At 42.6% G+C, this 15,114-nt stretch overlaps 1 non-coding gene across 1 annotated transcript; it reads right to left on the bottom strand.

Moving 5' to 3' along the window:
• Positions 1 to 415: 415 nt before the first annotated feature.
• Positions 416 to 491, bottom strand: trnaa-ugc (transfer RNA alanine (anticodon UGC)). The gene has a single exon. It is a non-coding gene; the product is annotated as a tRNA-Ala (tRNA).
• Positions 492 to 15,114: the final 14,623 nt, after the last annotated feature.

The following is a 15,114-nucleotide window of genomic DNA, read 5'->3' on the forward strand; positions in this document are numbered from 1 at the left end:
ATCTTTCACTTGTCTGCAAGACAATAATATTCAATCATCCTATTATCAAGGTAATCATTCACAAAGTCCTTTAAAAGTGACCAGCTCTTCCACACTGGTATCAGTCCCACTATTAGAAATTATGTTCTGACAGTCTGCCGGTAATGAGGAATTCTTCTTCCGTCCCACTGGTTGCACTTCACCGGTGATCTTGTATAGTTTTAGGTACAGTCAAGGATTTTTCTGCAGCCTCAGGCGATAGATTCTCATAACCTGTAAAGAAGGAAACAAAAAAGTGAATTTTTTTCCTAATATGACGACTGCGGTATACAACATAGAAGCTTATCAGGTTCTGATCATCTTACATTTAAGTCATTTAGCAGACGCTCTTATCCAGAGCGACTTACAAGTACATACATTCATACTTTTTTTGTACTGGCCCCCCGTGGGAATCGAACCCACAACCCTGGCGTTGCAAGCGCCATGCTCTACCAACTGAGCCACACGGGGCCATCTTACTATGCTTCTTCACCTGAGATTGGCCCCGATTGCTAATCAATCATTCTTTATTCTCCAGGCTCAGCTTTGTCATCAAAATGGACAACCTTGCAATGAATGACATGTATCCATCGTCAATTTCCCTGAACTTTTACTGCTGTCCTCGTTATGAGCAAAACTTGGTAAGGACCTTCCCATTTTGGCCCTAATGTGTCCGTCACATATTTTTTCACCATCACCCACTGTCCTGGCACTATGTCATGTCCCCACTCGGGAGTTATTCCCCATTAGAGAGTTGTATGCAATAGTTACATAAAGTGAACGTCTGCTTTTCTCAAATCTAACGTGCCTGGTAGTGACATGGGTCCATTGTAGGAACTGACCAGCCTACCTTCCTCACACCCCGCTCAACAATGCTTGAACCGACTGTGTATAAGATAAACTCTGGGTTTTCCAACAAATGACTCTATAAACCCATCAGAGAGCTGATCCAAAACAACTCACAACAGTCGTGTTCAAGTAATGTGGTGTCTGGAGGATACATCAGAGTAGCTGGATTACATGGTGTCTTTTCAACTATACCCATGTCCCATAGATCTTTATCCACTACTTTAGTAGCGGCCATAGCTTCCTTGCTAATGGGATATTGTTTTGTGCAAGTCGGAAGTTTACTTACACTTAGGTTGGAGTCATTAAAACTCGTTTTTCAACCACTCCACAAATTTCTTGTTAACAAACTATAGTTTTGGCAAGTCGGTTAGGACATCTACTTTGTGCATGACACAAGTAATTTTTTCCAACAATTGGAGTGGCCATTATAAAGCCCTAACCTCAATCCTACAGAAAATTTGAGGGCAGAACTGAAAAAGTGTGTGCGAGCAAGGTGGCCTACAAACCTGACTCAGTGACTGGGCCAAAATTCACCCAATTTATTGTGGGAAGCTTGTGGAAGGCTACCTGAAATGTTTGACCCAAGTTAAACAATTTAAAGGCAATGCTATCAAATACTAATTGAGTGTATGTAAACTTCTGACCCACTGGGAATGTGATGAAAGAAATAAAAGCTGAAATAAATCATTCTCTCTACTGTTATTCTGATATTTCACATTCATAAAATAAAGTGGTGATCCGAACTGACCTAAGACGGGGAATTTTTACTAGGATTAAATGTCAGGAATTGTGAAAAACTTAGTTTAAATGTATTTGGTTAAGATTCATGCATGCATGTGTATATATACACTGCTCAAAAAATAAAGGGAACACTTAAACAACATAATGTAACTCCAAGTCAATCACACTTCTGTGAAATCAAACTGTCAATTAGGCAATTAGCAAGACACCCCCAATAAAGGTGTGGTTCTGCAGGTGGTGACCACAGACCACTTCTCAGTTCCTATGCTTCCTGGCTGATGTTTTGGTCACTTTTGAATGCTGGCGGTGCTTTCACTCTAGTGGTAGCATGAGACGGAGTCTACAACCCACAGAAGTGGCAAGTGGCAACCCACACAAGTGGCTCAGGTAGTGCAGCTCATCCAGGATGGCACATCAATGCGAGCTGTGGCAAGAAGGTTTGCTGTGTCTGTCAGCGTGGTGTCCAGAGCATGGGGCGCTACCAGGAGACAGGCCAGTACATCAGGAGACGTGGAGGAGGCCGTAGGAGGGCAATAACCCAGCAGCAGGACCGTTACCTCCGCCTTAGTGCAAAGAGGAGCAGGAGGAGCACTGCCAGAGCCCTGCAAAATGACCTCCAGCAGGCCACAAATGTGCATGTGTCTGCTCAAACGGTCAGAAACAGACTCCACGAGGGTGGTATGAGGGCCCGACGTCCACAGGTGGGGGTTGTGCTTACAGCCCAACACCGTGCAGGACGTTTGGCATTTGCCAGAGAACACCAAGATTGGCAAATTCGCCACTGGCGCCCTGTGCTCTTCACAGATGAAAGCAGGTTCACACTGAGCACATGTGACAGACGTGACAGAGTCTGGAGACGCCGTGGAGAATGTTCTGCTGCCTGCAACATCCTTCAGCATGACCGGTTTGGCGGTAGGTCAGTCATGGTGTGGGGTGGCATTTCTTTGGGGGCCGCACAGCCCTCCATGTGCTCGCCAGAGGTAGCCTGACTGCCATTAGGTACCGAGATGAGATCCTCAGACCCATTGTGAGACCATATGCTGGTGCGGTTGGCCCTGGGTTCCTCCTAATGCAAGACAATGCTAGACCTCATGTGGCTGGAGTGTGTCAGCAGTTCCTGCAAGAGGAAGGCATTGATGCTATGGACTGGCCCGCCCGTTCCCCAGACCTGAATCCAATTGAGCACATCTGGGACATCATGTCTCGCTCCATCCACCAACGCCACGTTGCACCACAGACTGTCCAGGAGTTGGCGGATGCTTTAGTCCAGGTCTGGGAGGAGATCCCTCAGGAGACCATCCGCCACCTCATCAGGAGCATGCCCAGGCGTTGTAGGGAGGTCATACAGGCACATGGAGGCCACACACACCACTGAGCCTCATTTTGACTTGTTTTAAGGACATTACATCAAAGTTGGATCAGCCTGTGGTGTGGTTTTCCACTTTAATTTTGAGTGTGACTCCAAATCCAGACCTCCATGGGTTGATAAATTTGATTTCCATTGATCATTTTTGTGTGATTTTGTTGTCAGCACATTCAACTATGTAAAGAAAAAAGTATTTAATAATAATATTTCATTCATTCAGATCTAGGATGTGTTATTTTAGTGTTTCCTTTATTTTTTTGAGCAGTGTATATATGAATGAATGCATGCATGCATGGAATGTATGTGTGTGTATATATATATATATATATATATATATATATATATATATATATATATATGGACTTGATGCCATATATATATATATTTAGCCCCTTTTGAGGACTCAAACCTCTTCTAGAACACATGGTCTCTGTAGGGCCTGGCTACCCATAAAAACTTATGTTCACCTCAAAAAGCTTGTTGAAGGCTTACATTAACCACGTGTAAAAATTGCTACTCAACTTGCAACTCACTTCTATGCAACAAGAAGGTTTCACAAAAAGGAGGCCTCAAACCTTTTAATAGAGTAACAAAGGACTAAACTCTGTAATAAAACAAAGGACTTGAACACTCATACATCACAGATACATATCACTCATTGCATGCACTATTTTAACCAGATTTGGTTATTTTAAAATTATATTGGGCTAGACTCACCCAGCAATTCTGCCATCAATCAGGAGATTAAGAGTTGACTCCCCAAAGTGGGTTGTGCACAGCCTTCTCTCTTTAATCTGGATCATCACACAGTTAATACGTTTTTCTTGTTCTTGTTGTTCAGACCAATTCATCCGGGTCACGGCACCAAGTGTTAGCAGTTGATGTTATTCTTCAATAACACAAACTCCAAAGCAAATCAGGGGGAGAAAAATAGGTTTATTTGAGAAGGACAAATCCTAGATATTACGCTGGGAGGTAGATGTTCAATCTCCCCTGTCCTCAGCTTTTCTCCACAGAACAAAGTAACAAGAGGCCATTTATAACCCCCCACCCTAGCCTGGGGTTGACCAATCACAAGTCCTTGCAGTACAATTGGGCCAGTGGCCAAATAACAAGTATCCTGCCCCAGACTCAATGTACAGTTCTTCCATGGCCTGCATACTCAGACATGTCACCCGTTGAACATGTCTGGGATGCTCTGGATTGACGTGTACCACAGCATGTTCCAGTTCCCGCCAACTTTGCACAGCCATTGAAGAGTGGGACAACATTCCACAGGCCACAATCAACAGCCGCATGAGCTGCATGAGACAAATGGTGGTCGCACCAGATACTGACTGGTTTTCTGATGTACTCCCCTACCTTTTTTTAAGGTATCTGTGACCAACAGATGCAAATCTGTATTCCCAGTCAAGTGAAATCCATAGATTACGGCATAATTTATTTATTTCAATTGACTGATTCCCTTATATGAACTCATATGTAACTCTGTATAATCTTAGAGAAATTGTTGCATGTTGCGTTTATATTTTTGTTCAGTATAGGTGTATGTAATATCCTGCATCACCATACCTACCAGGTGCGCTCACGCAGTCCCAGCCCCCATTGCAGCAGTTGTACTTTAATGCAGTCAGGTTTTCGCTGCAACCTTCCCCTTTAATTATTTCCTGCTGGCATCTCCAACAGCGCCCTAGATGAGGAGGTGCAGAGCTTTCAGACTCTATAAAAGAAACAAATCACCCCCATGTTCCCCCTGCTCCTGACTTATTACTTTCCTGAACCCTACACACACACTCCACCACACCTTTACACACACATGCGCACACACACAGACAAACACACACACAATGAGTAAATTTTGTAATTTAGTGTGCCGGGCACCCATTTGGACCAGAATCAGTGCAGATGTTATGAGGGCCCGTTTGTTTAGATATAAAGGCCTGATTTAATGCATCGCTGGGGCGTCATGGATATTGCAGGGGCCATTGGTGGAGTTCTGAGCAGGCATGAAGTAATGGCTTATTCTAAAGAGACGTTTACTCCCAACATACGGGATCATCATCACCCAGAGTGCATCTAGTTGCAGGGGGGCCAGCGGTCCCCAGAGGGAGGGCCTCCTGAGACCCATTCACCAGACAGTCACCACCCCATCCAATCCTCACCTGAGCCAAGGGGGCTAATGACAAAATCGCAGTCTCCTAAGACTATGTGGGCATGTCCATGAATTCCTCCATAATCATACAGGCTTGTTTGACGCCATTAGTCCATTACATCTATATGGATTTAGCCTTATGCATTTTCCTCAGCCACACTTTTAGCGAGCCATTATTTCTCAAGAGCTCAGTCATCGACAGAAATAATGTTTAACCTGTCAGATGAGGAAAGGATTGGGGTAATGAAGACAGTAATGGAGGAAGCTAGAAGAGCAAACACTGTGCTTTACTGGCCTGACTCGGCTGCTCCCTGACATCGGGGATTGGCCAGAGTGGGGTCTTAGACAAACTTTAGACGTGCTTGGAGTGCACAAAATAATTACCGCATTGGAAATGAAGCTAGTGGGCTCATTGTTCAGAAAAGCATTCTAGAAAAACATCCATTCTATTAGCGCCAAGTATACTTATCATTTTCTCAGAGGTCGGTCCTGGACAATTATCCAGTGAAGGATGTCTAGAGCGCTGCTCCTCTGTATTGCCAAAGCCAGTGCAGCTGTCCATATGGACAAAAAGGAATAATAATCAAATAAAGTCTATTTTCAACACACAGACTTGGCAATGCAAGCGACAATATTTCCAAGCGCCTGTGTCACGCAGTAAGAGCAAACCACAAACAGATGCATATAATGAGCACCCAAAATCCTGTTTAGTCAGCTCATACATTCTGTATAGAGTAATACACCTTTATTTCAGTGATTGATGCAATCATAGGCAGACAACCTGTTATTTTATAACCGCCTTCGATTTCCACTATGAAAAACGTTTGGCGGAGACGTCTTAACTGTTGTAATTAGACCATTGTGCGTTAGTCGGTAAGAGTACAGAAAATAGAGTGAAATTAATAATTAGCTGTGCTGAAAAGGCAAATGATCGATAAAAACCTCTCAGTGTGTGCCATACGCCACAAAGCACCATTGTACTGGGAATAAAGCAAACCGGCTGCAAAACATTGTTTGCTTCCAGCAGTATTAAACTGCTAAAGCTTTTTGCTAAAGGTCAGCAATATTTCCCCCTCAATTCAAATAATGACGCCAAGGAAAACCAAGGGGACATGCAATTTCAAGGAGTGAGTGAACAAAAGACAGAGTGGATGAATACAGTGTGTATAGTCAGAATGGCAGTGGATGAATACAGTGTGTATAGTCAGAATGGTAGTGGATGAATACAGTGTGTATAGTCAGAATGGTAGTGGATGAATACAGTGTGTATAGTCAGAATGGCAGTGGATGAATACAGTGTGTATAGTCAGAATGACAGTGGATGAATACAGTGTGTATAGTCAGAATGGCAGTGGATGAATACAGTGTGTATAGTCAGAATGACAGTGGATGAATACAGTGTGTATAGTCAGAATGACAGTGGGTGAATACAGTGTGTATAGTCAGAATGGCAGTGGATGAATACAGTGTGTATAGTCAGAATGGCAGTGGATGAATACAGTGTGTATAGTCAGAATGGCAGTGGATGAATACAGTGTGTATAGTCAGAATGGCAGTGGATGAATACAGTGTGTATAGTCAGAATGGCAGTGGATGAATACAGTGTGTATAGTCAGAATGACAGTGGATGAATACAGTGTGTATAGTCAGAATGGCAGTGGATGAATACAGTGTGTATAGTCAGAATGGCAGTGGATGAATACAGTGTGTATAGTCAGAATGGCAGTGGATGAATACAGTGTGTATAGTCAGAATGGCAGTGGGTGAAAACAGTGTGTATAGTCAGAATGACAGTGGATGAATACAGTGTGTATAGTCAGAATGACAGTGGATGAATACAGTGTGTCTAGTCAGAATGACAGTGGATGAATACAGTGTGTATAGTCAGAATGGCAGTGGATGAATACAGTGTGTATAGTCAGAATGACAGTGGATGAATACAGTGTGTATAGTCAGAATGACAGTGGATGAATACAGTGTGTATAGTCAGAATGGCAGTGGATGAATACAGTGTGTATAGTCAGAATGACAGTGGATGAATACAGTGTGTATAGTCAGAATGGCAGTGGATGAATACAGTGTGTATAGTCAGAATGACAGTGGATGAATACAGTGTGTATAGTCAGAATGGCAGTGGATGAATACAGTGTGTATAGTCAGAATGACAGTGGATGAATACAGTGTGTATAGTCAGAATGACAGTGGAGGAATACAGTGTGTATAGTCAGAATGACAGTGGATGAATACAGTGTGTATAGTCAGAATGGCAGTGGATGAATACAGTGTGTATAGTCAGAATGGCAGTGGATGAATACAGTGTGTATAGTCAGAATGACAGTGGATGAATACAGTGTGTATAGTCAGAATGGCAGTGGATGAATACAGTGTGTATAGTCAGAATGACAGTGGATGAATACAGTGTGTATAGTCAGAATGACAGTGGATGAATACAGTGTGTATAGTCAGAATGACAGTGGATGAATACAGTGTGTATAGTCAGAATGACAGTGGATGAATACAGTGTGTATAGTCAGAATGACAGTGGGTGAATACAGTGTGTATAGTCAGAATGGCAGTGGATGAATACAGTGTGTATAGTCAGAATGGCAGTGGATGAATACAGTGTGTATAGTCAGAATGGCAGTGGATGAATACAGTGTGTATAGTCAGAATGACAGTGGATGAATACAGTGTGTATAGTCAGAATGGCAGTGGATGAAAACAGTGTGTATAGTCAGAATGGCAGTGGATGAATACAGTGTGTATAGTCAGAATGGCAGTGGATGAATACAGTGTGTATAGTCAGAATGGCAGTGGATGAATACAGTGTGTATAGTCAGAATGGCAGTGGATGAATACAGTGTGTATAGTCAGAATGGCAGTGGATGAATACAGTGTGTATAGTCAGAATGGCAGTGGAGGAATACAGTGTGTATAGTCAGAATGACAGTGGATGAATACAGTGTGTATAGTCAGAATGACAGTGGGTGAATACAGTGTGTATAGTCAGAATGACAGTGGGTGAATACAGTGTGTATAGTGAGAATGACAGTGGATGAATACAGTGTGTATAGTCAGAATGACAGTGGGTGAATACAGTGTGTTTAGTCAGAATGACAGTGGATGAATACAGTGTGTATAATCAGAATGACAGTGGATGAATACAGTGTGTATAATCAGAATGGCAGTGGATGAATACAGTGTGTATAGTCAGAATGACAGTGGATGAATACAGTGTGTATAGTCAGAATGACAGTGGAGGAATACAGTGTGTATAGTCAGAATGACAGTGGATGAATACAGTGTGTATAGTCAGAATGGCAGTGGATGAATACAGTGTGTATAGTCAGAATGGCAGTGGATGAATACAGTGTGTATAGTCAGAATGACAGTGGATGAATACAGTGTGTATAGTCAGAATGGCAGTGGATGAATACAGTGTGTATAGTCAGAATGGCAGTGGATGAATACAGTGTGTATAGTCAGAATGGCAGTGGATGAATACAGTGTGTATAGTCAGAATGACAGTGGATGAATACAGTGTGTATAGTCAGAATGACAGTGGATGAATACAGTGTGTATAGTCAGAATGGCAGTGGAGGAATACAGTGTGTATAGTCAGAATGACAGTGGGGGAATACAGTGTGTATAGTCAGAAAGACAGTGGAGGAATACAGTGTGTATAGTCAGAATGACAGTGGATGAATACAGTGTGTATAGTCAGAATGGCAGTGGATGAATACAGTGTGTATAGTCAGAATGGCAGTGGATGAATACAGTGTGTATAGTCAGAATGACAGTGGATGAATACAGTGTGTATAGTCAGAATGGCAGTGGATGAATACAGTGTGTATAGTCAGAATGGCAGTGGATGAATACAGTGTGTATAGTCAGAATGGCAGTGGATGAATACAGTGTGTATAGTCAGAATGGCAGTGGATGAATACAGTGTGTATAGTCAGAATGGCAGTGGATGAATACAGTGTGTATAGTCAGAATGGCAGTGGATGAATACAGTGTGTATAGTCAGAATGACAGTGGATGAATACAGTGTGTATAGTCAGAATGACAGTGGATGAATACAGTGTGTATAGTCAGAATGGCAGTGGAGGAATACAGTGTGTATAGTCAGAATGACAGTGGGGGAATACAGTGTGTATAGTCAGAATGACAGTGGGGGAATACAGTGTGTATAGTCAGAAAGACAGTGGATGAATACAGTGTGTATAGTCAGAATGACAGTGGACGAATACAGTGTGTATAGTCAGAATGACAGTGGACGAATACAGTGTGTATAGTCAGAATGACAGTGGATGAATACAGTGTGTATAGTCAGAATGGCAGTGGATGAATACAGTGTGTATAGTCAGAATGGCAGTGGATGAATACAGTGTGTATAGTCAGAATGACAGTGGATGAATACAGTGTGTATAGTCAGAATGGCAGTGGAGGAATACAGTGTGTATAGTCAGAATGACAGTGGATGAATACAGTGTGTATAGTCAGAATGACAGTGGATGAATACAGTGTGTATAGTCAGAATGACAGTGGATGAATACAGTGTGTATAGTCAGAATGACAGTGGATGAATACAGTGTGTATAGTCAGAATGACAGTGGGTGAATACAGTGTGTATAGTCAGAATGGCAGTGGATGAATACAGTGTGTATAGTCAGAATGGCAGTGGATGAATACAGTGTGTATAGTCAGAATGGCAGTGGATGAATACAGTGTGTATAGTCAGAATGACAGTGGATGAATACAGTGTGTATAGTCAGAATGGCAGTGGATGAATACAGTGTGTATAGTCAGAATGGCAGTGGATGAATACAGTGTGTATAGTCAGAATGGCAGTGGATGAATACAGTGTGTATAGTCAGAATGGCAGTGGATGAATACAGTGTGTATAGTCAGAATGGCAGTGGATGAATACAGTGTGTATAGTCAGAATGGCAGTGGATGAATACAGTGTGTATAGTCAGAATGGCAGTGGAGGAATACAGTGTGTATAGTCAGAATGACAGTGGATGAATACAGTGTGTATAGTCAGAATGACAGTGGGTGAATACAGTGTGTATAGTCAGAATGACAGTGGGTGAATACAGTGTGTATAGTGAGAATGACAGTGGATGAATACAGTGTGTATAGTCAGAATGACAGTGGGTGAATACAGTGTGTTTAGTCAGAATGACAGTGGATGAATACAGTGTGTATAGTCAGAATGACAGTGGATGAATACAGTGTGTATAGTCAGAATGGCAGTGGATGAATACAGTGTGTATAGTCAGAATGACAGTGGATGAATACAGTGTGTATAGTCAGAATGACAGTGGAGGAATACAGTGTGTATAGTCAGAATGACAGTGGATGAATACAGTGTGTATAGTCAGAATGGCAGTGGATGAATACAGTGTGTATAGTCAGAATGGCAGTGGATGAATACAGTGTGTATAGTCAGAATGACAGTGGATGAATACAGTGTGTATAGTCAGAATGGCAGTGGATGAATACAGTGTGTATAGTCAGAATGACAGTGGATGAATACAGTGTGTATAGTCAGAATGACAGTGGATGAATACAGTGTGTATAGTCAGAATGACAGTGGATGAATACAGTGTGTATAGTCAGAATGACAGTGGATGAATACAGTGTGTATAGTCAGAATGACAGTGGGTGAATACAGTGTGTATAGTCAGAATGGCAGTGGATGAATACAGTGTGTATAGTCAGAATGGCAGTGGATGAATACAGTGTGTATAGTCAGAATGACAGTGGATGAATACAGTGTGTATAGTCAGAATGGCAGTGGATGAATACAGTGTGTATAGTCAGAATGACAGTGGATGAATACAGTGTGTATAGTCAGAATGACAGTGGAGGAATACAGTGTGTATAGTCAGAATGGCAGTGGATGAATACAGTGTGTATAGTCAGAATGACAGTGGATGAAAAGTGTGTATAGTCAGAATGACAGTGAAAGAATACAGTGTGTATAGTTTAGAATGTCAATGGATGAAAAGTGTGTATAGTTAGAATGTCAATGGATGAAAGTGTATATAGTTATAATGACAGTGGATGAATACAGTGTGTATAGTCAGAATGACAGTGGATGAATACAGTGTGTATAGTCAGAATGACAAATCAAATCAAATCAAATTTTATTAGTCACATACACATGGTTAGCAGATGTTAATGCGAGTGTAGCGAAATGCTTGTGCTTCTAGTTCCGACAATGCAGTAATAACAACAAGTAATCTAACCTAACAATTCCACAACTACTACTTTATACACGCAAGTGTAAAGGGATAAAGAATATGTACATAAAGATATATGAATGAGTGATGGTACAGAACGGCATAGGCAAGATGCAGTACATGGTATAGAGTACGGTATATACCTATGAGATGAGTACTGTAGGGTATGTAAACATAAAGTGGCATAGTATAAAGTGGCTAGTGGTCCATGTATTACATAAGATGGCAAGATGCAGTAGATGATATAGAGTACAGTATATACATATACATAAGAGATGTGTAATGTAGGGTATGTAAACATTATATTGGGTGGCATTGTTTAAAGTGGCTGGTGGTACGTTTTTACATAATTTCCATCAATTCCCATTTTTAAAGTGGCTGGAGTTGAGTCAGTATGTTGGCAGCGGCCGCTAAATGTTAGTGGTGGCTGTTTAACAGTCTGATGGCCTTGAGATAGAAGCTGTTTTTCAGTCTCTCGGTCCCTGCATTGATGCACCTGTACTGACCTCGCCTTCTGGATGATAGCGGGGTGAACAGGCAGTGGCTTGGGTGGTTGTTGTCCTTGATGATCTTTATGGCCTTCCTGTGACATCGGGTGGTGTAGGTGTCCTGGAGGGCAGGTAGTTTGCCCCGGGTGATGCGTTCTGCAGACCTCACTACCCTCTGGAGAGCCTTACGGTTGTGGGCGGAGCAGTTGCCGTACCAGGCGGTGATACAGCCCGAAAGGATGCTCTCGATTGTGCATCTGTAGAAGTTTGTGAGTGCTTTTGGTGACAAGCCGAATTTCTTCAGCCTCCTGAGGTTGGCAGTGGATGAATACAGTGTGTATAGTCAGAATGACAGTGGATGAATACAGTGTGTATAGTCAGAATGACAGTGGATGAATACAGTGTGTATAGTCAGAATGACAGTGGATGAATACAGTATGTATAGTCAGAATGACAGTGGATGAATACAGTGTGTATAGTCAGAATGGCAGTGGATGAATACAGTGTGTATAGTCAGAATGACAGTGGAGGAATACAGTGTGTATAGTCAGAATGACAGTGGATGAATACAGGGTGTATAGTCAGAATGGTAGTGGATGAATACAGTGTGTATAGTCAGAATGGCAGTGGATGAATACAGTGTGTATAGTCAGAATGACAGTGGATGAATACAGTGTGTATAGTCAGAATGACAGTGGATGAATACAGTGTGTATAGTCAGAATGACAGTGGATGAATACAGTGTGTATAGTTTAGAATGTCAATGGATGAAAAGTGTATATAGTTATAATGACAGTGGATGAAAAGTGTGTATAGTCAGAATGACAGTGGATGAATACAGTGTGTATAGTCAGAATGGCAGTGGATGAATACAGTGTGTATAGTCAGAATGACAGTGGAGGAATACAGTGTGTATAGTCAGAATGACAGTGGAGGAATACAGTGTGTATAGTCAGAATGACAGTGGATGAATACAGTGTGTATAGTCAGAATGACAGTGGAGGAATACAGTGTGTATAGTCAGAATGGCAGTGGATGAATACAGTGTGTATAGTCAGAATGGCAGTGGATGAATACAGTGTGTATAGTCAGAATGGCAGTGGATGAATACAGTGTGTATAGTCAGAATGACAGTGGAGGAATACAGTGTGTATAGTCAGAATGGCAGTGGATGAATACAGTGTGTATAGTCAGAATGGCAGTGGATGAATACAGTGTGTATAGTCAGAATGGCAGTGGAGGAATACAGTGTGTATAGTCAGAATGACAGTGGATGAATACAGTGTGTATAGTCAGAATGGCAGTGGGTGAATACAGTGTGTATAGTCAGAATGACAGTGGATGAATACAGTGTGTATAGTCAGAATGGCAGTGGATGAATACAGTGTGTATAGTCAGAATGACAGTGGATGAATACAGGGTGTATAGTCAGAATGACAGTGGATGAATACAGTGTGTATAGTCAGAATGGCAGTGGATGAATACAGTGTGTATAGTCAGAATGACAGTGGATGAATACAGTGTGTATAGTCAGAATGGCAGTGGATGAATACAGTGTGTATAGTTAGAATGACAGTGGATGAATACAGTGTGTATAGTTAGAATGTCAATGGATGAAAAGTGTGTATAGTTAGAATGAAAGTGGATGAAAAGTGTGTATAGTTTAGAATGTCAATGGATGAAAAGTGTATATAGTTATAATGACAGTGGATGAAAAGTGTGTATAGTCAGAATGACAGTGGATGAAAAGTGGGTATAGTTATATTGACAGTGGATGAATACAGTGTGTATAGTTTAGAATGTCAATGGATGAAAAGTGTGTATAGTTAGAATGTCAATGGATGAAAAGTGTGTATAGTTATAATGACAGTGGATGAATACAGTGTGTATAGTTTAGAATGTCAATGATGAAAAGTGTGTATAGTTTAGAATGTCAATGGATGAAAAGTGTGTATAGTTAGAATGACAGTGGATAAATAGTGTACGTATACTGTTGCTGCTGTGTGTGTGTGAGGCTGGGCCAGGGCCTCAGTGGGATGATGACACAGTAGAGCGTGACAGACACGGCTCCCAGCTCTGTCCCCTGCTGGGACACAGATCTGCTCCGTCATCCCAGGGCTGGCACTATAAACCTGCTCAGATGCCTGTGTGTGTGAGAGAGACAGAAAGGAGTGTCCCTGTGCTCTGAACATGAGACTGCTCCCTCATTATTTATGCCCCGGTAACCACTGTATTCCCGAATAACTGGACAACTGAACAGTTCTTCATCCACCGACAGTCTAACCCGTTCTTCAGCCACCGACAGTCTAACCCTTTTCTTCAGCCACCGACAGTCTAACCCGTTCTTCAGCCACCGACAGTCTAACCCGTTCTTCAGCCACCGACAGTCTAACCCTTTTCTTCAGCCACCGACAGTCTAACCCGTTCTTCAGCCACCGACAGTCTAACCCTTTTCTTCAGCCACCGACAGTCCAACCCGTTCTTCAGCCACCGACAGTCTAACCCGTTCTTCAGCCACCGACAGTCTAACCCGTTCTTCAGCCACCGACAGTCTAACCCGTTCTTCAGCCACCGACAGTCCAACCCGTTCTTCAGCCACCGACAGTCCAACCCGTTCTTCAGCCACCGACAGTCCAACCCGTTCTTCAGCCACCGACAGTCTAACCCGTTCTTCAGCCACCGACAGTCTAACCCGTTCTTCAGCCACCGACAGTCTAACCCGTTCTTCAGCCACCGACAGTCTAACCCTTTTCTTCAGCCACCGACAGTCTAACCCTTTTCTTCAGCCACCGACAGTCTAACCCATTCTTCAGCCACCGACAGTCTAACCCTTTTCTTCAGCCACCGACAGTCTAACCCTTTTCTTCAGCCACCGACAGTCTAACCCTTTTCTTCAGCCACCGACAGTCTAACCCTTTTCTTCAGCCACCGACAGTCTAACCCTTTTCTTCAGCCACCGACAGTCTAACCCTTTTCTTCAGCCACCGACAGTCTAACCTTTTTCTTCAGCCACCGACAGTCTAACCCGTTCTTCAGCCACCGACAGTCCAACCCGTTCTTCAGCCACCGACAGTCTAACCCTTTTCTTCAGCCACCGACAGTCTAACCCTTTTCTTCAGCCACCGACAGTCTAACCCGTTCTTCAGCCACCGACAGTCCAACCCGTTCTTCAGCCACCGACAGTCCAACCCGTTCTTCAGCCACCGACAGTCTAACCCGTTCTTCAGCCACCGACAGTCTAACCCG

The sequence above is a fragment of the Salvelinus fontinalis genome, chromosome 10 (assembly GCF_029448725.1).
Source record: "Salvelinus fontinalis isolate EN_2023a chromosome 10, ASM2944872v1, whole genome shotgun sequence".
In the NCBI taxonomy this organism is placed as follows: domain Eukaryota; kingdom Metazoa; phylum Chordata; class Actinopteri; order Salmoniformes; family Salmonidae; genus Salvelinus; species Salvelinus fontinalis.